This window comes from Chiloscyllium plagiosum, unplaced genomic scaffold (genome assembly GCF_037043375.1).
Source record: "Chiloscyllium plagiosum isolate Xiang-an unplaced genomic scaffold, Cpla_swu_hap1 HiC_scaffold_45, whole genome shotgun sequence".
NCBI lineage: Eukaryota > Metazoa > Chordata > Chondrichthyes > Orectolobiformes > Hemiscylliidae > Chiloscyllium > Chiloscyllium plagiosum.
In genome coordinates this window covers 2,754,638-2,779,798 of record NW_028270183.1, presented here as the reverse complement: position 1 = coordinate 2,779,798, position 25,161 = coordinate 2,754,638, and the positions used below count along the sequence as shown (strand labels likewise).

Below are 25,161 nucleotides of genomic sequence, written 5' to 3'. Positions count from 1 at the left end.
GCTTTTTTATCAACCCTATCCACTTGGTGGAGCTGGGCGGAAGTTCAGACGGAGCGCAAAGCCGGTCGGGAAGGTAAGTGATTACTATATAAAGAACTTACCTCGACGCCAACGGTCTTTTCGCAGCAGAGAGCGGCGGGAGCTGGGCGGAAGTTCAGACGGAGCGCAAAGCCGCTCGGGAAGGTAAGTGATTACTATATAAAGAACTTATCTCGACGCCAACAGTCTTTTCGCAGCAGAGAGTGGCGGGAGCTGGGCGGAAGTTCAGACGGAGCGCAAAGCCGGTCGGGAAGGTAAGTGATTGCTATTAGAGTGGGTGTGTTCTAAACCCCAGGTCCTACAAAGTAGGGTCCCTCCCTCCCTCCTCCTCTAACCTTAATTAAGAGTCCACAGACGTGCCACAAAAAGAGGGTCTAAGGAAGTTTAGATCGAAGAGTGAGGCTTCAGCTCAGGAACCTTTGACAAGGAGTTTGAGTGAAGTGATTACACCACAGTTGAAGAGGGTGAAGACATGACTGCCCAGCTGGTTCAGTGCGCTACGTGCTTGATGTGGGAGGTCAACGACTCTGGTGTGTCTGGCTCGTACATGTGTGGAAAATGTGTGCTCATTCAGCAATTGACCGAGCATATTGCAGCGCTGACGAAAGAACTCGAAGACCTTAGGCTCATCCGAGAGAACGAGATCTTTCTGGACAAGACCTTCAGCGATGTTATTACACCAATCATGCCAGAAGAGAGCAGAAGAGAACAGATGATGAGGAAGGCGGAGAGGAGACAGGTGCAAGAGACCCCGGGAGAAGTACCTGTCAGGAACAAGTTGAAGCTTTTGGAAACAGAGACTGATGACACTGCCAGTTCGCAAGGCGGCCAAGTTTGTCAATCAAATGTTGCCGCAGAGGCAGAGCGGAAGAGTCGGACATCGCACAGAGCCGTGGTAATAGGGGACTCCATCGTGAGAGGAACTGACCGGGGTTTTTGTGGCAGCAGACGGGATTTAAGAATGGTGTGTTGCCTTTCTGGTGCTAGAGTGAAAGACATCGTGGACAGAGTGCAGGAAATCCTCAGGGATGAGGGTGAAGAGCCAGAGGTGGTGGTACATGTCAGCACAAATGATGTCGGGAAGAAGAGGAGGAACATACTACAGCGAAACTTCGGAGAACTAGGAAGAAGGCTGAAAAGCAGGACGTCCAAGGTGGTTATCTCCGGTTTGCTTTCAGTTCCTCGGGCTAGTGTGGCCAGAAACAGGGAGATAATGGTCTTGAACGTGTGGTTGGGGAACTGGTGCAGGAAGCAAGGATTTAAGTTCTTGGATCACTGGGATATATTTTGTGGTAAGCATAAATTCTACAAGAGAGACGGCTTGCACCTTAATAGGTTAGGGACCAGCATTCTGGCAGGCAGGTTTTCTACTGCAACACCGCTACATTTAAACTAAGTAGTGGGGGGGAGGGGACAAGCTGGATGTTTAAAAAGGAAATTGAAGGGAAAGTTAGAACAAGAGAAGTCAAGAAAGACAACTGTATCAATGAGGCAGAAAACTCGGAAAGGCATCATGCTGTAAGGTTGAGTGAAATAGGAGTTGATGGGAAGGGTGAGAGCAGTAACAAATTAAAAATACTATACATGAATGCACGAAGCATTAGACATAAGATGGATGAGCTTGAGGCTCTTTTGGAAATTGGCAGATACGATATTGTGGGGATAACTGAGACGTGGCTTCAAGTGGACAGGACCTGGGAAATGAATATTCAAGGCTACACGTGCTATTGTAAGGACAGACTGATGGGCAGAGGGGGTGGGGTGGCCTTGTTGGTAAGGGATGATATTCAGTCCCTTGCACGGGGGGACCTAGAGTCAGGGGATGTAGAGTCAGTGTGGATAGAGCTTCGAAATACTAAGGGTAAAAAGACCCTCTTGGGAGTCATCTACAGGCACCCAAACAGTAGTCTGGATGTCGGATGTAAGTTAAATCAGGAGCTGAAATTGGCCTGTCGCAAAGATGTCACTACAGTTGTTATGGGGGATTTTAACATGCAGGTAGACTGGGAGAGTCAGGATGGTATTGGGCCTCAAGAAAGAGACTTTGTGGAGTGCCTCAGAGATGGATACTTAGAACAGCTGGTGCTGGAGCCGACCAGGGAGAAGGCAATTCTGGATCTGGTATTGTGCAACGAACCAGAATTGGTCAGAGACCTCGAAGTGAAGGAGCCATTGGGAAGTAGTGACCATAATACAATAAGCTTCAATCTGCAATTTGAGAGGGAGAGGGTACAGTCAGAAGTGGCAGTACTTCTGTTGAATAAAGGGAACTATGGAGCTATGAGGGAGGAACTGGCCAAAGTTCAATGGTGCAATACCTTAGCAGGGATGACTGTGGAGGAACAATGGCGGATATTTCTGTGTATAATGCAGAAGTTGCAGGATCAGTTCATTCCTAAAAGGAAGAAAGATCCCAGGAGGAGGCAAGGGCGGCCGTGGCTGATGAGGGAAGTAAAGAAACATATAAAGTTAAAAGAGAAAAAGTATAACATAGCTAAGATAAGTGGGAAAACTGAGAACTGGGAAGCTTTTAAAGAGCAACAGAGGATTACTAAGAAGGAAATACGCAGAGGAAAAATGAGGTACGAAGGTAAACTGGCCAAGAATATTAAGGAGGATAGTAAAAGCTTTTTTAGGTATGTGCAAGGCAAAAAAATGGTTAGGACAAAAATTGGGCCCTTGAAGACAGAAACAGGGGAATATATTACTAGGAACAAAGAAATGGCAGAGGCATTAAATGGGTACTTCAGATCTGTGTTCACTTGGGAAGACACAAGCAATCTCCCTGAGGTAACAGTGGCTGAAGGACCTGAACTTAAGGGAATTTATATTTGCCAGGATTTGGTGTTGGAGAGACTGTTAGTTCTGAAGGTTGATAAGTCTCTGGGGCCTGATGGTCTGCATCCCAGGGTACTGAAGGAGGTGGCTCGGGAAATCGTGGATGCATTGGTGATTATTTTCCAGAGTTCAATAGATTCGGGGTCAGTTCCTGAGGATTGGAGGGTGGCAAATGTTATACCACTTTTTAAAAAAGGTGGGCGAGAGAAAGCAGGAAATTATAGACCAGTTAGTCTGACCTCAGTGGTGGGAAAGATGCTGGAGTCTATTATAAAGGATGAAATTACTGCACATCTGGATAGTAGTAACAGGATAGGACAGAGTCAGCATGGATTTATGAGGGGGAAATCATGCTTGACTAATCTTCTTGAATTTTTTGAGGATGTAACTCTGAAGTTGGACGAGGGAGATCCAGTAGATGTAGTGTACCTGGACTTTCAGAAAGCTTTTGATAAAGTCCCACACAGGAGGTTAGTGAGTAAAATTAGGGTGCATGGTATTGGGGGCAAAGTACTAGATTGGATTGAAAATTGGTTGGCTAATAGGAAATAAAGAGTAGTGATAAACGGCTCCATTTCGGAATGGCAGGCAGTGACCAGTGGGTACCGCAGGGATCCGTGCTGGGACTGCAGCTTTTTACAATATATGTTAATGATATAGAAGATGGTATCAGCAATAACATTAGCAAATTTGCTGATGATACAAAGCTGGGTGGCAGGGTGAAATGTGATGAGGATGTTAGGAGATTACAGGGTGACCTGGACAAGTTAGGTGAGTGGGCAGATGCATGGCAGATGCAATTTAATGTGGATAAATGTATGGTTATCCACTTTGGTGGCAAGAACAGGAAGGCAGACTACTACCTCAATGGAATCAATTTATGTAAAGGGGCAGTACAGAGAGATCTGGGTGTTCTTGTACACCAGTCAATGAAGGCAAGCATGCAGGTACAGCAGGTAGTGAAGAAGGCTAATAGCATGCTGGCCTTCATAACAAGAGGAATTGAGTATAGAAGCAAAGAGGTGCTTCTGCAGCTGTACAGGGCCCTGGTGAGACCACACGTGGAGTATTGTGTGCAGTTCTGGTCTCCAAATTTGAGAAAAGACATTCTGGCTATTGAGGGAGTGCAGCGTAGATTCACGAGGTCAATTCCTGGAATGGCAGGATTACCTTACACTGAAAGACTGAAGCGACTGGGCTTGTATACCCTTGAGTTTCAAAGACTGAGAGGGGATCTGATTGAGACGTATAAGATTATGAAAGGATTGGACACTCTGGCAGTAGGAAACATATTTCCACTGATGGGTGAGTGCCGAACCAGAGGACACAGCTTAAAAATACGGGGTAGACCATTTAGGACAGAGCTCAGGAGAAACTTCTTCACCCAGAGAGTGGTGGCTGTGTGGAATGCTCTGCCCCAGAGGGCAGTGGAGGCCCACTCTCTGGATTCATTTAAGAAAGAGTTGGATAGAGCTCTCAAAGATAGTGGAACCAAGGGTTATGGAGATAAGGCAGGAACAGGATACTGATTAGGAATGATCAGCCATGATTATATTGAATGGCGGTGCAGGCTCGAAGGGCTGAATGGCCTACTCCTGCACCTATTGTCTATTGTCTAACTTTGAGGGATCTATGTACTTGCACACCCAGATCTCTCTGCTCCTCCATACTGCCAAGAATCCTGTCTTTAATCCTGTATTCAGTATTCGAGTTCAACCTTCCAAAATGCATCACTTTGCATTTATCCAGGTTGAACTCCATCTGCCATTTCTCAGCCCAGCTCTGCATCCTGTCTATGTCGCTGCAGCCTGCAGTAGCCCTCTATACTATCGACAACAACTCCAATCTTTGTGTCATTTGCAAATTTACTAACCAACCCCTCAACCTCCTCATCCAAGTCATTCATAAAAACTACAAAGAGCAGAGGCCCAAGAACAGAGCCCTACGGGACCCCACTTACCACTGTCTTCCAGGCAGAATACTTTCCATCTACAACCACTCTCTGCCTTCTGTCAGCCAGCCAATTCTGAATCTAGATAGCCAAATCTCCCTGTATCCCATACCTCCTGACTTTATGAATGAGCCTACCATGGGGAACTTATCAAATACCTTGCTGAAATCCATATACACCACATCCACTGCTCGACCTTTGTCGACCTGTCTTGACACCTCCTCAAAGAACTCAATAAGATTCGTGAGGCATGACCTGCCCCTTACAAAGCCATGCTGACTGCCTTTAATCACACTATGCTTTGCCAAATAGTCATAAATCCTATCCCTCAGAATTCTTTCCACAACTTTGCTGACCACAGACCTGAGACTGACTGGTCTGTAATTGCCAGGGATTTCCCTATTACCCTTCTTGAAAAGTGGAACAACATTTGCCTTCTTCCAATCCTCCGGTATGACTCCTGTGGAGAGTGAGGAGGCAAATATCCTTGCCAGTGGCTTAGCAACCTCCTTTCTCGCTTCCCGGAGCAGCCTAGGATAAATCTGTCTGGCCCTTGGGACTTATCTATCTTAATATTTTCCAAAATTTCCAGCACATCATCTTCATCAATCTTGATCTGGTCAAGGCTGTACCCCAGCTCGTCTAAGTTTTCATTTACAACAAGTTCCCTTTCCTTGGTGAATACCAAACCAAAAAACTCATTTAAGGCTTCCCCTATCTGCTCAGACTCCAAGTACACGTTCTCTCCGCTATCCCTGATCGGCCCTACCTTCTCCCTGATCATTCTCTTATTCATCACATATGAGAACGCCTTTGGGTTCTCTCTAATCCCTCTTGCCAAGCCTTTTTCGTGCCCCCTCCTGGCTCTCCTCAGTCCATTTCTGAGCTCCTTTCTAGCAAGCCTGTAATCCTCTAAAGCTGTGCAGGATCCTTGCTTCCTCCACCTTACGTAAGCTGTCTTCTTCCTTTTGACGAGAAGTTCCTCTGTTCTCGTCATCCAAGGTTCCTTAATCTTACCCTTTCTTACCTGTCTCAGAGGAACAAATTCGTGCATCACTCGCAACAACTGGTCCTTAAATAGTCTGCTGTGCCCTTTCTGTGGAACAATTGCTCCCAGTCTGTACTTCCCAACTCCTGTCTGATAGCTTCATAATTTCCTTTTCCCCAATTAAATATCTTCCCTTGGTAACTGCACCTTTCACTTTCCAAGGCTATGCTAAATGTGAGGCAGTTGTGATCACTTTCACCAAAGTGTTCTCCTACCGTGAGATCTGACACCTGTCCTGGCTCATTGCCGAGCACCAAATCTAAAATGGCCTCTCCCCTCGTTGGTCTGTCCATATACTGAGTAAGGAAACCCTCCTGAACACACCTGACAAAAACGGCTCCATCCAAACTATCTGCACTTAGGAGGTTCCAGTCAATATTGGGAAAGTTGAAATCACCCATAAGAACAAACCTACTACTTTTGCATTTTTCCAGAATCTACCCGCCTATGACATCTTCAATCTCTCTACTGCTATTAGGGGGTCTGTAGAAAACCCCCAAGGCAGTGGCTGTTCCCTCGTTGTTCCTAACTTCCACCCATACTGACTCAGTAGACAGACCTTCCTCAACAACCTTCGTTTCTGTAGCTGTGATGCATTCTCTGATTAGCAATACTACACCCCCTCCTCTTTTTCCAACCTCCCTCTTCTTTTTAAACGTTCTAAACCCTGGAACATCAAGCAACCATCCTTGCCCCTGTGAAACCCACGTCTCCATTATGGCCACAACATCGTAGCCCCAAGTACTGATCCGTGCTCTAAGTTTGTCACTCTTATTCCAGACACTCCTTAAAGCAGACACACATTAACCGATCCCTTTGTTTCATCGCGTGAGAAACCTTCCTGATAAATTCAATATATCCTGTCACTGTCCTGTCTGCAACTGACCTTCTCTCAGGCAAGTGGCTCTGATTCCCACCACCCTTCCAAACTAGTTTAAACCCTCCCAAAATCACACAAGCAAATCTCCCACCCACGACATTTGTACCCTTCCAGTTCAGATGCAACCCATCCTTCATGTACGGGTCTCACCTTCCCCAGAAGGTATCCCAATAGTCTAGATATCTGAAGCCCTCCCTCCTGCACCAGCCTCGCAGCCACATGTTAAGCTGAATTCGTTGACTGTCCATCATCTCACTATCTCGTGGCACCGGTAGCAAACCTGAGATCACTACTCTACTTGTCGTGCTCTTCAGCTTCCAACCTAACTCTCTAGTCACTTTTCAGATCCTCAATTCCTTTCCTGGCTATATCATTGGTGCTAATATGTACCGCAATTTCTGGCTGCTCCCCCTCCCCCTTCAGAATCTTGTAAATCTGATCGGCGACATCCCAGACCCTGGCACCAGGGAGGCAACATACCTTCCAGGAGTCCCGTTCCTGACCACAAAATCTCCTGTCAATCCGTCTAACTATTGAGTCCCCTACCACTAGCGCTTTTCTACTCCCCCCTCCCCCCCCCCCCCCCCCCCCCCACCTTCCCTTTTGAGCCTCAGTGCCATGCTCAGTGCCAGAGACCTGACAACTATGGCTTTCCCCTGTTAGGCTGTCTCCACCCAGCAGTATCCAAAACGGTCTACTTATTGCTGAGGGGAACGGCCACAGGGGATCCCTGCTCTGACGTTGGTTCCCTTTCCTCCCCCTGACAGTAACCCAGCTGTCCTTATCCTGTGTCTGGGGAGTAATCACCTCCCAGTGCATCCTCTCAATTTCCCCCTCAGCCTCCCGGATGATCCGTAGTTCATCCAGCTCCAGCTCCAGTTCCCTAACTCGGTTTTTGAGGAGCTGGAGTTGGGTGCAGTTCCTGCAGATGAAGTCGACAGAGACATGTGAAGTGTTTCTCACCTGCCGCATTCTGCAGGAGAAACACGCAACTGCCCTGACATCCATATCCCGCTACTCTGAAAGCCAGCACAGGACTAAACAAAGGAAGAGAAGAAAAAAAAGAGAAACCTGAAAACTTACCTAGTTTACAGACTCTTAGTAAGGTTGGAGGAGTTGGGTGGAAGGGAGGCCCTACAGTGTTGGGTCTCGGGTTTAGATCTCACCCACTTAAAAACTACCCAGAAGTCCTTCACTCCTCCCTCTCACCACTCGGCAAATGGAGGCCCCGATGCCTGAACTAAGGTTTTTAAACCGTTAGACTCACCTTCCCAGAAATCCCTTGCACCTCCCGGCAAATCTCGCACCTCTCGGTCCTAGAACTATGACCTCTCTTTCTAAATTGCCCAACCTAAGGAAACATTATTTCTATGTCTGCTTTGTCAATCTTCTTATGAAGACTGTAGAAGCTAATTTAAGAAACTATCTTTAAAAAGGGACTTTTTAGGTATCAAGGGATATGGTGAGTTTGAGATAGACGATTAATCAATATTGTGTTGATCGGTGGAGTAGGATTGTACAGCTGAATGACCAACTCCTGCTTCTAGTTTCTATGTTTCTATCATTCATGGGACAGTTCACAATAATTGGAGCATACTACTTTATATGCACAGGGAGAGCATGTTAATTGGATACAAAATTGGCTTGAAATGAGGAGACAGAGGGTGGCAGTGGAGAGTTGTTTTTTGGACTGGAGTGTGCTGCAGGGATTGGTGCTGGGTCCATTATTGGTTGTCATTAATATAAATGATTTGAATGACAATTTAGGAGACATGGTAGTAAATTTGGTGATGACACCAAAGTTTGTGGTATAGTGGTCAGTTAGAAGGTTATTTAAAATTGTAAAGAGATCTTAATTGATTGGGCCATTGGACTGAGGAATGGCAGATGGAATTTAATTTGGATAAATGTGAGGCATTGCATTTTAGTGAAGCGAACAAGAGCAGTTAATGGTAGGGCCCTGGGTGGTGTTGTAGAACAGAGAGACTTAGGGGTTCAGATATATAGTTCTTTGAAAGTTGTGTCACAGGTAGTTAAGAAGATGTTTAGCACACTTACCTACATTGCTTAGATTATTGAGTATAGGAGTTGGGACGTCATGATGAGATTGTACAGGATGTTAGTGAAGCCTCATTTGGAATACTGTGTAAAGTTCTGGGCACTCTGCTATAGGAAGGATACTATTAAATTAGAGAGGATTCAGAAAAGATTTATCAAGATGTTGCCGAAACTGGAGGATTTGAGTTATAAGAATAGGCTGGATAGGTTGTGACTTTTTCACTGCAGCGTAGGAGGTTGAGGGGTGACCTTATAGAGTCTTGTTTAAGGTGAATCGCAACGACTTTTCCCGAGGGTAGGGGAAGTTCAAACTCGAGGGTATAGTTTTAAAGTGGGAGGAGAAAGATTTAAAAGGGACTTGAGGGGCAACATTTTCACACAGAGGGTGGCTGATATGTGGAATGAACTGCCAGAGGAAGTGGGAGATGCAGGTACAGTTAAAACATTTAAAAGACATTTAGAGAGTACATGAATGGGAAAGATCTGGATGGATATGGCAGGCAAGTGGGATCAGTGTAATTTGGGAAACGTGCTCAGGATAGACAAATTGGACTGAAGGGTCTATTTCCATGCTGTATGACTCAATGGTAATCTAATACGTAATGCAATATCCAGTTTCTAAAGAGCAGGATTGTGCCTTTAATAAACCAAAGAGTAATTGCTGATGATGAAACATGCCTTCTTAGTTCTGTTCATGCCAATGCTAGGAAGTCCAAAATCATAAGATCTATCCAGCTACTCCTGAATGACCTGCCTGGACTGTAAAGCTGCTTGCACAGACATGCTATGCAAATGCCAGAACAATGTACAGTGGGCAAATCATCATGTCAGAAAGTCTCTTAAGCTGCCACTTTGGGTTACACCAGTTCAAATTATATTTTATCATCAACTGTTCAGAAATGCTATAACATACCTCTAGAGAAGGTGGGACTGAATCCTGAGCCTCCTAGTCCAGAGTAGGAGCATTACCACTTAACATTAAGTTACACAAGACTACTCATGCAATATTCATGCAGGCTTTGACCTTCCTTTGCTGGTGCTGGATTATTGGAATAATTGTGTTGAATGTTGCTGGCTTTATAGTGGTGTAGCGAAGATTCTGGGCTGAAAATGTGTTGCTGGAAAAGCGCAACAGGTCAGGCAGCATCCAGGGAACAGGAGAATCGACGTTTCAGGCATAAGTCCTTTCTTCAGGAGGGCTTATGCCTGAAACGTCGATTCTCCTGTTCTCTGGATGCTGCCTGACCTGCTGCGCTTTTCCAGCAACACATTTTCAGCTCTGATCTCCAGCATCTGCAGACCTCACTTTCTCCCCTAGTGAGGATTCTGACAAGGAGGTCAATAGAGTTGTAAGAACTGACAGGAGAAAGCCCGCCTCAGTAAAGCTGTTTGTAATTGCTGTTTGTTACATGAAGTGGAGCAGAGAGGCGAAGCTGTATGCCATGGAAGGAAATGAAAGGTTTTCACTAATGGACCTTATACACTTAGAGTCTTCATGAAATTATTCTACTCCCAACTCAATCAGGATTGGTATGCTCAGCACCTGTGTTTCATCAAAGTGATGGCTACTCAACTTTCAGTCACCATCAGTTCAGGTCAGGCAATGCCAATAATCATAGATCACCAGTTCCCTAAATATCTGAGCAAGTGGACACTTCCAGATTAGATAGCAGAATTAGCAACTTCAGGATGATCTGCTACATCCTCAACTCCTAATAAATAAGCTTTCTAAAACTATCTTGAGAGGAGAAAGGAAGAAAGCAACCATATTTAATTTGCCTCTATTGAGTTGTCCATTAGAGGGAATACAGAAACTCTAATTCCTCAGATGTCACCATGATGCTCAAAACTTCCTGACCTTTCTATACACCTGCCATGTGCGATCTCAGGATCCTGTTGACAAATATCCTGAAATAAGATACATGTATCAAAAAAATCGGAATAGATTTAACCAACCTCCAATAACAAGCCCAAAACTCTTTCAAAATGGAGGCAGAATAGAATGCTCTGATCAGAGCTCCTTTGCTCGCCAGTCCCTTTCTCTTTCCCTTTTTTTCTCCTCATTGTAGCTTTTCTTTTCCCCCTTGCCCTACCTGGAGAATGGAGTTGAAGAGCAGAGTGAATGGGCCATGTTCCACAGCGGAATGGAGCAAGTGGGCCATGTCACTTGGCAGAGCGAAGCAAGTGGGCCATGTCCCGCGATGGAGTGAACACAGGTGATTCCCAGAGGAGCGGCAGAACTAATTCTGGATGAGGCCAGCACGTGTAGGCAGCATAGCCTTATGTTCTGGTGCCTGCAGGCACAGACCGGAACTTAAGTCCTTATGATCACTTATTATCATTTTGGACTTTTTCATTGTTTCATGCTAGTCTATATTCTTTTTTGCTCTGTAACATTATTCTTTTTACTCTGTAAGATTTGTGCCAAGGTACTTGTATCTAAGGTGGCATTATTAAAGGCAGCCATTATAAATACTTTTCATTGCACTCCTGTACTTCTGTGACAATAAAGGAAATTCTATTTTATTCTAACTGAACTTCATCTAATTCCTCAGTGCCAGTCTTCTATGTGCCTTTGCCTGTCTTGTGCTCCTGGGCATTGGTTTCCTAATTGCTGCAGTATGGCTTTCATTAGATGAGACTGTAGATAATCTTCCAAGAAGATCTCAAATGGATGTGGATCTCAGGATTAGCTTCCATCATTGCATGGGTGACAGTCACCTGGGTTGTCTGGCTGAAAGTGACAGTGCTTGAGACATGTGGTGTTATGGTGAGAAAGAACAGCAGGTAGGTGCACCACTGAGCCTCAGGAATACTGCTGGGGTTGTGCTTCAGCAATTCAAGTAATCTGTTAGAGAGACAATTGCTGGACTGTTGCGACAACTTGAATGGCCCTTTGAACATTTCTCTCTGCAGCTATGAGATCAGCAGTCTGAACCTGCATTGCATTAAGCCAAATTTATATTGCAAATTCAGTCTGAATTTCCACCACAGCAATGCAATGTCAGTTGGCTTCTGTATGTACTGCACTTATTGACGACCAGATGAGGTTACATCGATGTTGCCTTGAAATTTCTCCACTTCTGCACTGGAAACACTGAGCTTAAAGTGACAAGTGAAGCCTTGTAAACCAGATTTCTCCATGTTCCTTGGTTGTGACAAGATGCTCTGTGGCACGCCTGCTAATTAACAAGGATCCCCATGTGCATGCCTGTCGGCATTCTCCTGTATACTATCAGGTTAAATTTTCCATTTGAGTCCTCATCTATAAGCTTATCATCCACTTAGCTGGCACACAAATGATCCTTTCACTAGAGTTAGCCTCGACCCATTTTTGTCTGGTGACTTACCATGAGCCTAAATCTGTTATATTCAACTGTGTAGCTAGTGCAAAGAGCAGGCATATTTGTGATGGGCTAAATGACCTCCTGTGTCATATGATTCTAAGGAAAGTAGAAGTTTGGAGCATAATGCTCCTTGCATTAAATTGTTGGAGCTGTAGCATTATTTTTATATTTTAGAGGTGTAAACATATAACTTCTTATCGCAGGACTTTGTGGTGAACACAATGGGTGTTTCCAAAATTTGGTTTTCAGCTTTTCGTTTTCAATCTTCTTATCACCATGACCATCAAAACCATAAGGGTTTAAACTTTTTCAACTTTCCACAGTGTTTTGCAATATGTTTAGAAATAGACTTTTTAACTATTTGATTACCACTGAATAGAAAATGCATTTTGAATGGCAGAAAAGACTTGACAGAGCATGGTCTACTGCTTCCATTTATAGTATTCATGCACATGTAAATGAAATAACTGCATAGAGGCCGGTATCCCAGCACCAAGTCACACTTTATTTATATATGCACAGCCAGCTCAGAGTCAGCCCCTGAATTCAGGAGACTTTGAATCTCCAGTTTATTCTTTTTCTTGTACACTGGCTGTGGCCAGCCAACTTTGTGTTAGTCCGTGAAATCAGGAGACTCTGAATTCCCCGTTTATATCTGTCAGCCAGGGCTCCCTGATTGACCCAGGTTAAAAACCCAAATCAAGGATCTCATAGTCAATAAGATCCACTTGGTTCCAATCGCTACAGTAAATATTTCATGTTTAACATTTGTTTTATTGCTTGTTTCAATTTGAGGCTGTAGATACGTCCAAATTAATTAACAAATGGCTAACACTTGCAAAGGAATGCTTAACCTAAAAGAACTCATAGCAAGATTCAGCCCTCAGAGCAGATCACAACACTGATGGATGCAATCAACACTCGTTCCAGTGAAAAGAAAATTGTGTGTGTTCATTTGGTGTTGCTGTAGGATTAATATAATGGAACTGAATAATTGCAAACCTGAGTTAAAAGCTAAATTCTGAGGCGTGATTGATTTAAGGTAATTGAAGCAAGCTTTGCCTTTTCCCCTCAGCCCCAACTACAAAACCATATTTGAAGTACTGAAATTAGGGATACATGTTGGCAGTGCCATTTAGTACAGAAGGTAGATTGTCTTCCTACATATTTAAAAGTAAAGCTAGGTGGTTGGTGCTTCCCTATCAGATGCAATTTCTTTTTGTGGTTTGGAATAGCTTTGCAGCAGAAGATGACGCTGAATACCGAAGAACTTAGCTAGAGCGCAGCATAATGTCAGAATGTTCTCTGTTGGTTAAGATTTATTTAGAAATGTACAAAAGTAACTGTTTAAATCTTGGCTTATTTTTAGATGTTGAATTTGCTGTGAGCTATTAACTAGCAAGTGTTGCATGGTATTAAAATCTGTTTTGCAGTTCTACTGCATCTAAATAGCTACCGGAAGGGTTGGGTTTTATCACCTCTCATGAATCATAACCCTGAGATACTAGCATCAAGATGCAGTTATGACCTCTAAAATGATTGCTGCAGTAATTCTATGTTCCTATTTTCTCTGGTTAATAAGCATTTCTGTCTGTGCACCTATGTATGCCTCTCTGTATGTGTCGACTTCTTATTTTCTGCTTGTCTGTATAGGTACATGCAAGAGAGAATTTGTGTTCACGCTGGATGATTACATTATGTCAATATTTCAAGGTTAAGTCAAATTAAAAGGCAATTCGTAAAGTCTGATAAGGAGTTTGAATTAAAAATATTTGAAAAATCATGCCTATAGGAATTGATAGAAATTTTTATTTCAATTTTGATTCAGTTGGACCATATCTGCTGAGATTATGGAGCACATGCTTTGTCCTTCCTCTCAGATTCTGCATTTGTGATAAACCCTGCCATTAAACAAAGCGTGATATGTGTGGTGATCAAGATGCTGTTAGTAGTGGGTAGAAGTCAGATGTGAGTCCTAGCGTGTTGTTCCATGCTCCCAGTTCACAAATCCACTCCTACTTCAGTTTGGAAAGCTTGTAAGACGAGGTGTATGATGGAAAGGGAGAGTGAGGCAGTGGTTCAGTGTTAGCACTGCTGCCTCACAGTGCCAGGGACCCGGATTCACTTCCAGCCTGGGCAACTGTCGGTGTGAAATTTGTAAATTCTCCCCATGTCTGTGTGGATTTCCTCCCACAGTACGAAGGTGTGCAGGTTAGGTGGATTGACTGTGCTAAATTGCCCATAGTGTCGAGGGATGTGTTGGCTAGGTGACTTAGCCAGGTTAAATGCAGAATTACAGGGATTGGCTGGGGGTGGGGGTGAGTCTGGGTGGGATGCTCTTCAAAGGGGGGGCTGTGTGGACTGAATGGGCCAAATGGCCTGCTTCTACACTGTAGGGATTCTGTGACTCAAGTGTAGCATGAGGTTCATGGGAGAGAGCATGAGGAAGGCTTTGTCGGGGACGTGGGAGATTTTTGGAGCTCAAGAATTAGGGGATAGAGTAGTTGGGGCAGAACAGTAATGGGAGGGGAGAGGAAGTGAGTGTTTTGGGGGGATGGGGTTGGTTTTTGGAGGACAGGGGAGAGAGGTTGAGCGGAAAGGGCAAGAGGATTGAGAGGGGAGGGAATGGGTGAGAGTGAGCCTGAGAGAGGAGATGGAGAAAAATTAGGATGACGTACTTGAGGGGAGAGGGGCACAGTGTTGGGGAGAGGGGAATGGTGATAGTGAGCGAGGGTCAGTGATGCAATGTGAGGACAGTGTTGGTGGGAATGGTGAGTGATAGAAAGAGAGTGACAGTAATGGTTAGTGTGGGGTGATGGTGGGGAGAGGAGGCAATAATGGGATCAGAATGTTACTAATGGGGAGAGAGGATTAGTTAAGATGAGTGTGGTTGGTGTTTGTGAGGAGACTATGATGATGAGAAGGATGGTTGATGAGCAGAGAGTTGGGCAGTGCTGGTGAGAACATGAGACAGTGATGGGGAGAGAGTAGGATGGTGATGGGCAGAGAATGACACTGTCGGGGAGAGAGAGATGATGATGGGGAGATAATGACAGTGTGCTGATGAGACAAGTGAGATGGTGATGGTGAGGAGTGAGATGGTAATTGGGAGAGTGTGGTATTGTGCTTGGAAGAAGGAACTATGATTTTGGAGAGAGAAAGATGCTGATGTTGAGAGAGGAAACAGTGTTGGGGAGAGATGACCATGATGATGGAGCAAGGGAGATTATGTTTAGGAAAAGGGAACAGGATTGAGGAAAGGAGAGTTAGTTTTGGGGACATGACTCTCCATCACATTCTCTGTCTATCCTTCCGCCCTCTTAGTCCCTGCCTCTCTTGTCCTCTCCCTCTCTCTCCCCTTGCCCTCCATTGCTTTCTCCCCCTCCCTCACTCTCAATCTTTCTCCCTCCCTTGTTCTCGCACTCTACCCCTCCCATTATGAATGTGGATTTATCACCTACTGGAAAATCTTCAGCTTAATGCTGAATTCATCGAAGGATTCAAAGTCCAGGCTTCCAAAGTCATAAATCATCCTGCAGAGAAGAAGCTCTTTGTTCCATCGTGTCTGTGCTGCCCTATCTACACTAATCCCACTTCCCAGCATTTGGTCCATTGCCTTGAATGTTATGACATTTCAAGTTCTCATCCAAGTACTTTTAAAGGTTATGAGGTTTGCCGTTTTGACCATCCTCCTAGGCAGCACATTCCAGACGCCAACCATTTTCCTCAAAACCCCTCTAAACCCTTTGCCCTTCACCTTAAAATAATGCCCCCTCGTTATTACCTCTTCAACTAAGGGTAACAGCTGCTTCCACTTCACTCTCAATTTTATACACTTCCTCAAATCAAATCCTTCCTGAGCCAGCTCTGCTCCAAAGAAAACAACCTGAGCTTATTCAGACTTTCTACATTGCTAAACTCTTCCAACCAAGGCAGCCTCCTGGTGAATCACCTCTACACCCCCTCCAGTGCAATCATATACTTCCTATAGTGTGGTGAGCAAAATTGCACTTAGCCTAACCAAAGATCTCTGCAACCTCAACATAACCTCCCTGCTCTTATAATCTATGCCATGACTGACAAAGGCAAGTATCCCATGTGTCTTAACCTCCCCTGCTGTTTTCAGGGAGCTTTGGGCAAGTACCCCTGAGATTCCTTTGTTCTTCTAAGATTACTGGTGATCTGAAATTCATTGAGCACTCTCTTGTCTTGTTATAAACGTGGTGAGGAATTGTTTATACATGAGACAATAAACACTTCCAAAGTCTATAGAATGCATTTGATAGAGACCAAGATGCTGTAAAACCATCTGTTAGTAATTAAAAGAACATTTAGGAAATCATAAATGAAGCTTAATGAAAGTATTCACATGTAATGAGAACCTTGAAATTGAAGCTTTCATCAAATTCACTTGCACTTTCTTTTGCCTGCATTTTTTTCCTTTTGTGCAAGTGCAATAAGAATTTTTTTTAAAAGCTGCGATATTTAAAAATTCTGCACAAACATCATAATTTGGTTTTATTTGAATTTCCAGTTGTTCAGTGCACAGTGCTGATGACGGCATATCATATTGATGAGCTTACAAAGTATAGAAGGGCTGGCATGCGGGCTTTGATAAAGTCACAACACAAATTGTGATGAATGTCATTAGATGGCTATGTGTACGCCGTGATGTCAGACTGCATTTTGTGCATTTGAATTGTGTTAATCACACTCAATGTGCTTTATCATATTTGCACAATAAAAATCTTTTTGATCTGTCAACCGAAACTACCATTTGTAAAATTAAGGCTGCCTTGTGTAAATATACTGCAACAAACTAACACATCAGTTTATTCCATGAAATATGAACAGTACCTGTAGCAACATGTCTTAGAGGTCAGCTGTGCTGAGAGAGTTGAAATATTATAGAATGATACAAAGAGTGACATAAAATCTTCTTTGTAGAAACTTAGAAGAACATTTTCCCACGACAGAGACCAATCACCACTCCTAGAGAAATGATTTAATCAGCTTCCTGTTAGTTCTTGCATTTGACATGTTTCCAAGTACAGCATATCATGTTTCCCTTGCCATATAGAAATAATTATTGTAGGTCTACTTATCTGTTGTTTTGGAATTTAGGTGACAATGACAAGAGCCGAGTTAATACCAATGCCCAGTCATTGTCAGGATGTTGTGTGAATCATATAGGGCTAGATTTTTAGCTCCTTCAATAGCTGGGATCAGAGTGGAAGAGAATTAACAACCAGTAAGCCTCACTGTTCAGCATGCTGGTTCCCTGGCTCCAGATCTGTAACAAGATCTGGACAATATCTAGACTTGGGCTGACAAGTGGCAAGAGACTAAAGTGAGGACTGCACATGCTGGAGGTCAGAGTCAAGATTAGAGTGGTGCTGGAAAAGCAGAGCAGGTCAGGCAGCATCGGAGGAGCAGGAAAATCAACGTTTCGGGCAAATGTCCTTCATCAGGAATGAGGCAGGGAGCCTCTGGGGTGGGGAGATAAATGGGGGGGGGGGTGGTGGGGTTGGGGAGAAAGTAGCTAAGAGTACAATAGGTGGATGGAGGTGGGGATGAAAGTGATAGGGGACGGTGGAGCGGATAGGTGGGAAGGAAGATTGTCATGAGGACGGTGCTGAGCTGGCAGGTTAGAACTGGGGTAAGGTGGGGGAAGGGGAAATTAGGAAACTGGTGAAGTCCACAGTTGATGTCCTGGGGTTGAAGTGTTCCGAGGCAGAAGATGAGGCGTTCTTCTTCCAGGTGTCGGGTGGTGAGGGAGTGGCAGTGGAGGAGGCCCAGGACCCGCATGTCTTTGGCAGAGTGGGAGAGGGAGTTGAAATGTTCAGCCACGGGGCGGTGGGGTTGATTGCTGCGGGTGTCCCGGAGATTTTCCCTAAACCGCTCTGCGAGAAGGCGTCCAGTCTCCCCAAAGTAGAGGGGACCGTATCGGGAGCAATGGATACAATAAATGACATTGGTGGATGTGCAGGTGAAACTTTGATGGATGTGGAAGGCTCCTTTGGGGCCTTGGATGGAGGTGAGGAGGGAGGTGTGGGTGCAGGTTTTGCAATTCTTGCGGTGGCAGGAGAAGGTACCAGGAGGGGAGGGTGGGTTGTTGGAGGGCGTGGACCTGACCAGGTAGTCATGGAGGGAATGGTCTTTGTGGAAAGCGCATAGGGGTGGGGAGGGAAATATATCCCTGGTGGTGGGGTCTGTTTGGAGGTGGTGGAAATGTCGGCAGATGATGCAGTTTATGTGGAGGTTGGTAGGGTGGAAGCTGAGAATCAGGGGGGTGTTGTCCTTGTTGCAGTTGGAGGGCTGGGGTTTGAGGGACGTGGATGAGATGTGTTGGAGGGCATCTTCAACCACATGGGAAGGGAAATTATGGTCTATGAAGAAAGAGGCCATCTGGTGAGTTCTGTGGTGGAACTGGTCCTCCTGGGAGCAGATATGGCAGAGGCGGAAGAATTGGGAATACAGCGTAGCACTTTTGCATGAGGTAGGGGGGAAGAGGTGTAATCCAGGTAGCTGTGGGAGTCGGTGGGTTTGTAAAAAATATCAGTGTTAAGTCGGTTGTCATTGATGGAGATGGAGATGGAGAGGTCCAGGAAGGGGAGGGATGTGTCAGAGATAGTCCAGGTGAATTTAAGGTCGGGGTGGAATGTGTTGGTGAAGTTGATGAACTGCCCAACCTCCTTGCGGGAGCACGAGGTGGCGCCGATGCAGTCATCAATGTAGCGGAGGAAGAGTTGGGGAGTGGTGCCGGTGTAATTATGGAAGATGGACTGTTCTACGTAGCCAACAAAAAGACAGGCATAGCTGGGGCCCATGTGGGTGCGCATGGCTACCCCTTTTGTCTGGAGGAAGTGGGAGGATTCAAAGGAGAAATTGTTAAGTGTGAGGACCAGTTCAGCCAAATGAATGAGAGTGTCAGTGGAAGGATACTGGCGGGGAACCCCTGTTGTTTGTAATACATATAAATGATTTGGAGGAAAATGTAGTTGGCATGATGAGTAAGTTTGCAGCCAACACAAAGATTGGGGGAGCTGTGGATAGTGAGGAGGATTGCCAGAGAAAGCAGGATATAGATAGGCTGGAGACTTGGGCAGCAAAATGATGAATGGAAGTCAATCCAGACAAATGCAATTTGATATATTTTGGAACAGGAGGGAAGTAGATAATAAATAGCAGAAAGCATGGTAACATCAACATACAAAACAATCTAGGCATACAGGTCCATTTTCCCTGAAAGTGGCAACACAAGTTGATAAGGTGGTCGAAAGGTGATATGACCGGGGAACCAAGATAGCAGGATTGCATTGCAGAGCTCCACCTCACAGTACAAATGGGACTAACTGCTAACCTGCCCAACCTGGACCATTGCAATATTCTGGAACTCTGGAAAGGTCCTGAAGTCCCATGAAACTTTGAAAAATCAACTTGCCTGCGTTTTTGCCATCCAGAGATGCCGGAGAAGAGAGGAGGAGCATCCGATGCTGGACCCGTGGCCCAGCCTGCAGGGTCCTTGGACTTGATTTCCTACCAGGCCCTGGTGAAGGAGCTCATGAAATCTCGCGAGATGTTGGATAAGTAGATAGAGGAGAAGCTGGCCCCGATCTCTATCATGCTGCAGAAGCATGAACAGCAGCTGGGAGACCTGGAAAAAAGGATGGATGAGGTTGCACACAGAGTCACAGTGGTGGAAGCTGATTCCAGTTCCTCCAAGGATAGGATCCAAGCCCTGGAGATGCAGGTCCGTAATTTGCGTGATCAAGTGGATGATGTTGAGAACAGCGGCAGGAGAAAAAATATTCAGATTGTCAGTCTGCCTGAGGGTAAGGAAGGTGAACGGCCGGGGGATTTTATTAAGGACTGGTTGCCGAAATTCCTTAACTTGGAGGCTGGCACAAGAGGCTTGAAGATCAACAGGGCTCACCGGGTCACGGCGTGGAGATCAGGTTTGGGTCAATGTCCTTGTCCTCTCCTGGTGCAGTTTCATCACTATAGAGACAAGGAGAGAATTGTGGAAGCTTCCAGAATCCAGGGAAAGGATCTGAAGGCCCTAATTTACCAGGGCTCTAAGATCATGTTCTTCCAGGACTTCTCAGCGGCTGTGATTTAGAAAAGAAAATCCTATGACGGTGTCAAGAGAAGATTGAGGGAGCTTGGGATCCGGGATACTCTGAGGTATCCGGTGGTGTTTCGTATCACCTTAGATGGATCTGTACATCCTTTTGACACGTCAGAGAAGGCAAGAGACTTTGTGGGCAAATTAACCTAATCTGAACAATTTAGTATGTACAAATAATAATGTTATTTGGGTATGTCTTTCTTTTTAAAACAGAGGAAGACCAATTGGAGCTTTCTTTTCCTTTTTTATTGGTAATAATTGGGTTTAAATTATGTTTGGCAGTGGTTAAGATCTGTACTTTCAATTTCTAAGTTAAGTTATACAAAAGAATGGGTGGGGTATTTACCCCTTTTTTCTCTAAAAACAAGTTTTTCTTTATTCATATTGCTATTCCATGGTGTATTTATTTTTTTCTGCTTGTGTTTGCAGTGTGGCTCATAGCTGGGAGGAGGGAAAATGATTGGGATGGCTCGATGCCTACTTATGGGCAGATTGGGATGGGTAGTTGCCCCCTTTTGGCAGAGGATGAGTTCTCCTATTAAGTGCCATTTGTGTTTTATATGTTGGTTTGTTTTATTGGTTTTTGTTGTATACAATCTTTGATAGCTTTGTAGGTTTGTTAAATGTATTCGTTTTAGTTTATGTAGTTTTTAGATTCAGTGGATCATGTGACATTAAGGCTCAGCGATTTGTGGTTGGAATTCCTCCTCTCTGGAATATAAATGTTACTGCAGAAGGTTATGGCTAATGACTTGATTAAATTGTGTACCTGGAATATCAAGGGGAGTCACCCACCAATTAAGAGGAAGAAGGTACTTTTGAGTCTTAGAAAGGAGAAGGTGGATATTGCTTTGTTACAGGAGACACACTTGGATGATAGGGAGCATTTGAAACTACAGCAGAATGGCTTTGATTTACTTTTCATCATTTAACACCAGAAGTAGGGGAGTGGCTATATTCGGTAGGAGAAATCTCCCATTTAAGTTACTAGAGAGTGTTAAGGATACATGGGAGGTTTGTAATTCTCAAAGCCCTGATAAATGGGGAAGAATGTGGTGTTTTAAATGTGTATTGCCCTCCAGCCCATCCCCTCAAAGTTTTGGTAGATGTGTTTTCTAAACTGATCAGTCTTGAGTCCCGGCATATCATTATAGGGGGAGATTTTAACTGTCTCATGGATCCCACAGTAGACAGGTTGCCCAAAGGCGCCTCGATACCCCTCTGCACAAACTAGAAAACGTAGTGGTTCTGCGTGTGGAGTTAGGGTTGGTGGACGTCTGGAGGCGTGTCCACCCTACAGGCAGGGATTTTACATTTTTTTCCAATCCGCACAGGTGTGACACCAAGATTGATTGATTGCCTATGGCAACTCTGGACTTGGTGGCATCTTGTATGATTGGTAATATTACCATCTGCGATCACGCTCCAGTATACCTGTTGGTTAAGATTAAGGACGTTACAGTGGGTTCAAGGCACTAGCGAATGGATCCCTTTATCTTCAAAGATAATAAGTTTGTGGAGTACTTCTCTAGGGAATTTCGAGGGTTCCTAGATATTATCTCAGGCTCAGTTAGTAGCCTATCCATCCTTTGGGAAACTGCCAAACCTATGCCGGGGGTTAGTTATTTCCTACTCTGCTAGTAGGAAACGGCAGAAGGGTGAGCAGCAATGTCTCTCAAGCACAGTTGAAGGCAGCTGAGAAGGCTTACTTTGACAGGCTCTCATTGGTCAAGCTACAGAGGGTTACGGCGCTGCAATCTGCTTTGAATTCCGTGCTCACACAGACAGCAAAGAAGGAGCTTACTTTTGCAAAGCAAAGGTTATATGAGCATAGTGACAGGCTAGGCAAATACTTAGCATATCTCGCCAGGAAAAGGAGTGTCCCTCAAGCCATTACGGCGATTAGGAAAGGGTCTGGGAACCTAACATGTGACTCCAAAATATTAATGTGGCATTCCAGAGATCTTACTCTAAGTTAGACCAATCTGAGGGTTGTGAGGAGGGACGGGCCAAAATGGAATTTTTTTTAAGGATCTGGAGCTCCCGGTCATGATCCCTGAGCAAGAGTCTTTTCTCAATGCCCCCTTATCAAAGCAAGCAACTTCAGAGTGGCAAGCCGTCCCAGTGAATTCTATAAGGAATTTATAAACAGACTGTCAGGCCCAATGCTCAATATGTTTAATGACTCATAGAGCCATGATTGTCTCCCGCCATCTCTCAGAAAGGCCGTACAATCCAGATGGCCTCCTTCTTCAAGGACCACAATTTCCCCCCAGACATGGTCGACGATGCCCTCCACCGCATCTCTTCCACTTCCCGCTCCTCCGCCCTTGAGCCCCGTCCTTCCAACCGCCACCAGGACAGAACCCCACTGGTCCTCACCTACCACCCCCCCAACCTCCATGTACAGCCTATCATCCGCCGTCATTTCCACCACCTCCAAACGGACCCCACCACCAGGGATATATTTCCCTCCCCTCCCCTATCAGCGTTCCAAAAAGACCACTCCCTCCGTGACTCCCTCGTCAGGTCCACACCCCCCACCAACACAACCTCCACTCCCGGCACCTTCCCCTGCAACCTAAAGAAATGCAAAACTTGCGCCCATACCTCCCCCCTTACTTCCCTCCAAGGCCCCAAGGGATACTTCCATATCCGCCACAAATTCACCTGCACCTCCACACACATCATCTATTGCATACGCTGCACCCGATGTGGCCTCTTCTATATTGGGGATACAGGCTGCCGACTTGCGGAACGTTTCAGAGAACACCTCTGGGACACCCGGACCAACCAACCCAACCACCCCGTGGCTCAACACTTCAACTCCCCCTCCCACTCCACCAAGGACATGCAGGTCCTTGGACTCCTCCATCGTCAGACCATAGCAACACGACAGTTGGAGGAAGAGCGCCTCATCTTCCGCTTAGGAACCCTCCAACCACAAGGGATGAACTCAGATTTCTCCAGTTTCCTCATTTCCCCTCCCCCCACCTTGTCTCAGTCAAATCCCTCAAACTCAGCACCGCTTTCCTAACCTGCAATCTTCTTCCTGACATCTCCGCCCCCACCCCACTCCGGCCTATCACCCTCACCTTGACCTCCTTCCACCTATTGCATTTCCAACGCCCCTCCCCCAAGTCCCTCCTCCCTACCTTTTATCTTAGCCTGCTGGACACACTTTCCTCATTCCTGAAGAAGGGCTTATGCCCGAAACGTCGATTCTCCTGTTCCTTGGATGCTGCCTGACCTGCTGCGCTTTTCCAGCAACACATTTTCAGCTCATCTTTCAGAAATGCTAATATTTCGCTTATTCTTAAAAAAGGGAAGGTCTCGGAGGACTGTGCTTCGTACAGGCCTATTTCACTTTTAAATGTGGACTTTAAAATCCTCTCTAAGACTCTCACGATAAGGCTGGAGACTGTGTTACCTCCTATTGTTATAGAGGATCAGACGGGCTTCATAAAGGGCTGCAGATCCTCCAATAATGTTAGGAAGCTGCTTAATGCAATTCAAGCAGGTCAACAACAGTCAGCACAGGGACTGGTGATTTCTCTAGATGCAGAGAAGGCATTTGACTGAGTTGAATGGCTGTATCTTTTCTATATTTTGGAGCAGTTAATTTTGGGTGAAGTCTTTATACGATGGGTAAAGGTTCTCTACAGTTACCCTCTTGCTGCGCTCATCAACAATGGGTGCGATCAAGCAATTTTAACATTTTTAGGGGTGGGCAGCAGGGCTGTCCCCTTTCGCCACTGCTTTTTACGTTGGTAACTGAACCATTAGCGGAGGCCATTCGTAGGGATCCTAATATATCAGCTCCTGAACTGCGGTCAAAATTACATAAGATTTCGTTGTATGCGGATGATATCCTAATTTTTTTGTCAAATCTAGCAGTTTCGGTTCTTCGCCTGATACAATGCATCTGCGCATTTGGTGCCTTTTCGGGGTACAAGATTAATCTTGCGAAATCAGAGGCGATGCCTATGAATGGTCTTACGAAGGTGCTAGGTCTTGAGGGTGAATATCGATTCCCTTTTAAGTGGTCAGAGCGGGGTTTTATGTATTTGGGCATATTCATTACTCCAGTTCTAGATCGGCTGTTCAAAGCCAATTTTGTTCAATTATTTGACAAAATCAAACAAGGCCTTCAAAAATGGGAGGCGCTTCTGGTCTCATGGTTGGGTCGGATGGCATTTATTAAGATGAATATTCTCCTCCATTTGTTATACCCTATATGGATGCTCCCCCTGATTTTCAATGAGCAAACTTTCAGGAGACTGAACGGCTGGTTCAGCTCCTTTATTTGGCATTGTAAGCGGCCCCCTCATTAAATTAACTAAAATGCAATTGCCTCACAGATTGGGGATAGTGGACCTTCCGGACATTAAAATCTACCAACTAAGCTTGCTTTTATCCTATGTGAGTGATTGGGCCTGTGGGGACCCTCTTTCAATATGGGTAGATATCGAAGCCTCCCAGGCAAGATGGCCCCTTACTAGCTTGTTGTTTCTAGACAAAATGAGGACAGTTAGGGAATATTGCCATAACCCAATAGTTATCAATACTGTTAAAGCATGGAGTGCAATTCGGCAGAGGGAAGGCAATATTGGCAAAACATCTTCTTTTACACCTATGCCGGGCTTTCAGCCAGGGGTGATGGATTCAGGATTCAAACATTGGGCAGCTAGGGGTGTGTCTTACATGGGAGATTTATTTGAGGGAGACACAATATATCCTTTGATCAGTTAGCAAGGAAATATGAGTCATCAAACAGGGACCTCTTGCATTTTTTTCAAGTTAGGGATTTTATTCGAAAAATGACTACACTTTTAATTGATCCCTACAATCCAACATAGAGAGGAGGGT

The 25,161-nt window shown here is 45.0% G+C and overlaps 2 long non-coding RNA genes across 6 annotated transcripts in view; one reads left to right on the top strand and one right to left on the bottom strand.

Moving 5' to 3' along the window:
• The window catches only part of LOC122552308 (uncharacterized), a 215,346-nt gene that overhangs the window by 86,111 nt on the left and 104,074 nt on the right, over positions 1 to 25,161 (top strand). The window lies entirely within an intron of this gene.
• LOC122552315 (uncharacterized) overlaps positions 1 to 25,161 on the bottom strand; it is a 36,173-nt gene that overhangs the window by 4,303 nt on the left and 6,709 nt on the right. For both annotated transcript variants that reach the window (XR_015754512.1, XR_015754513.1), the window contains 2 exons: positions 19,606 to 19,818; positions 17,019 to 17,153 (listed from right to left, as the gene is read on the bottom strand). This is a non-coding gene — a long non-coding RNA (uncharacterized LOC122552315). The remainder of the gene's footprint in view (positions 1 to 17,018; positions 17,154 to 19,605; positions 19,819 to 25,161) is intronic.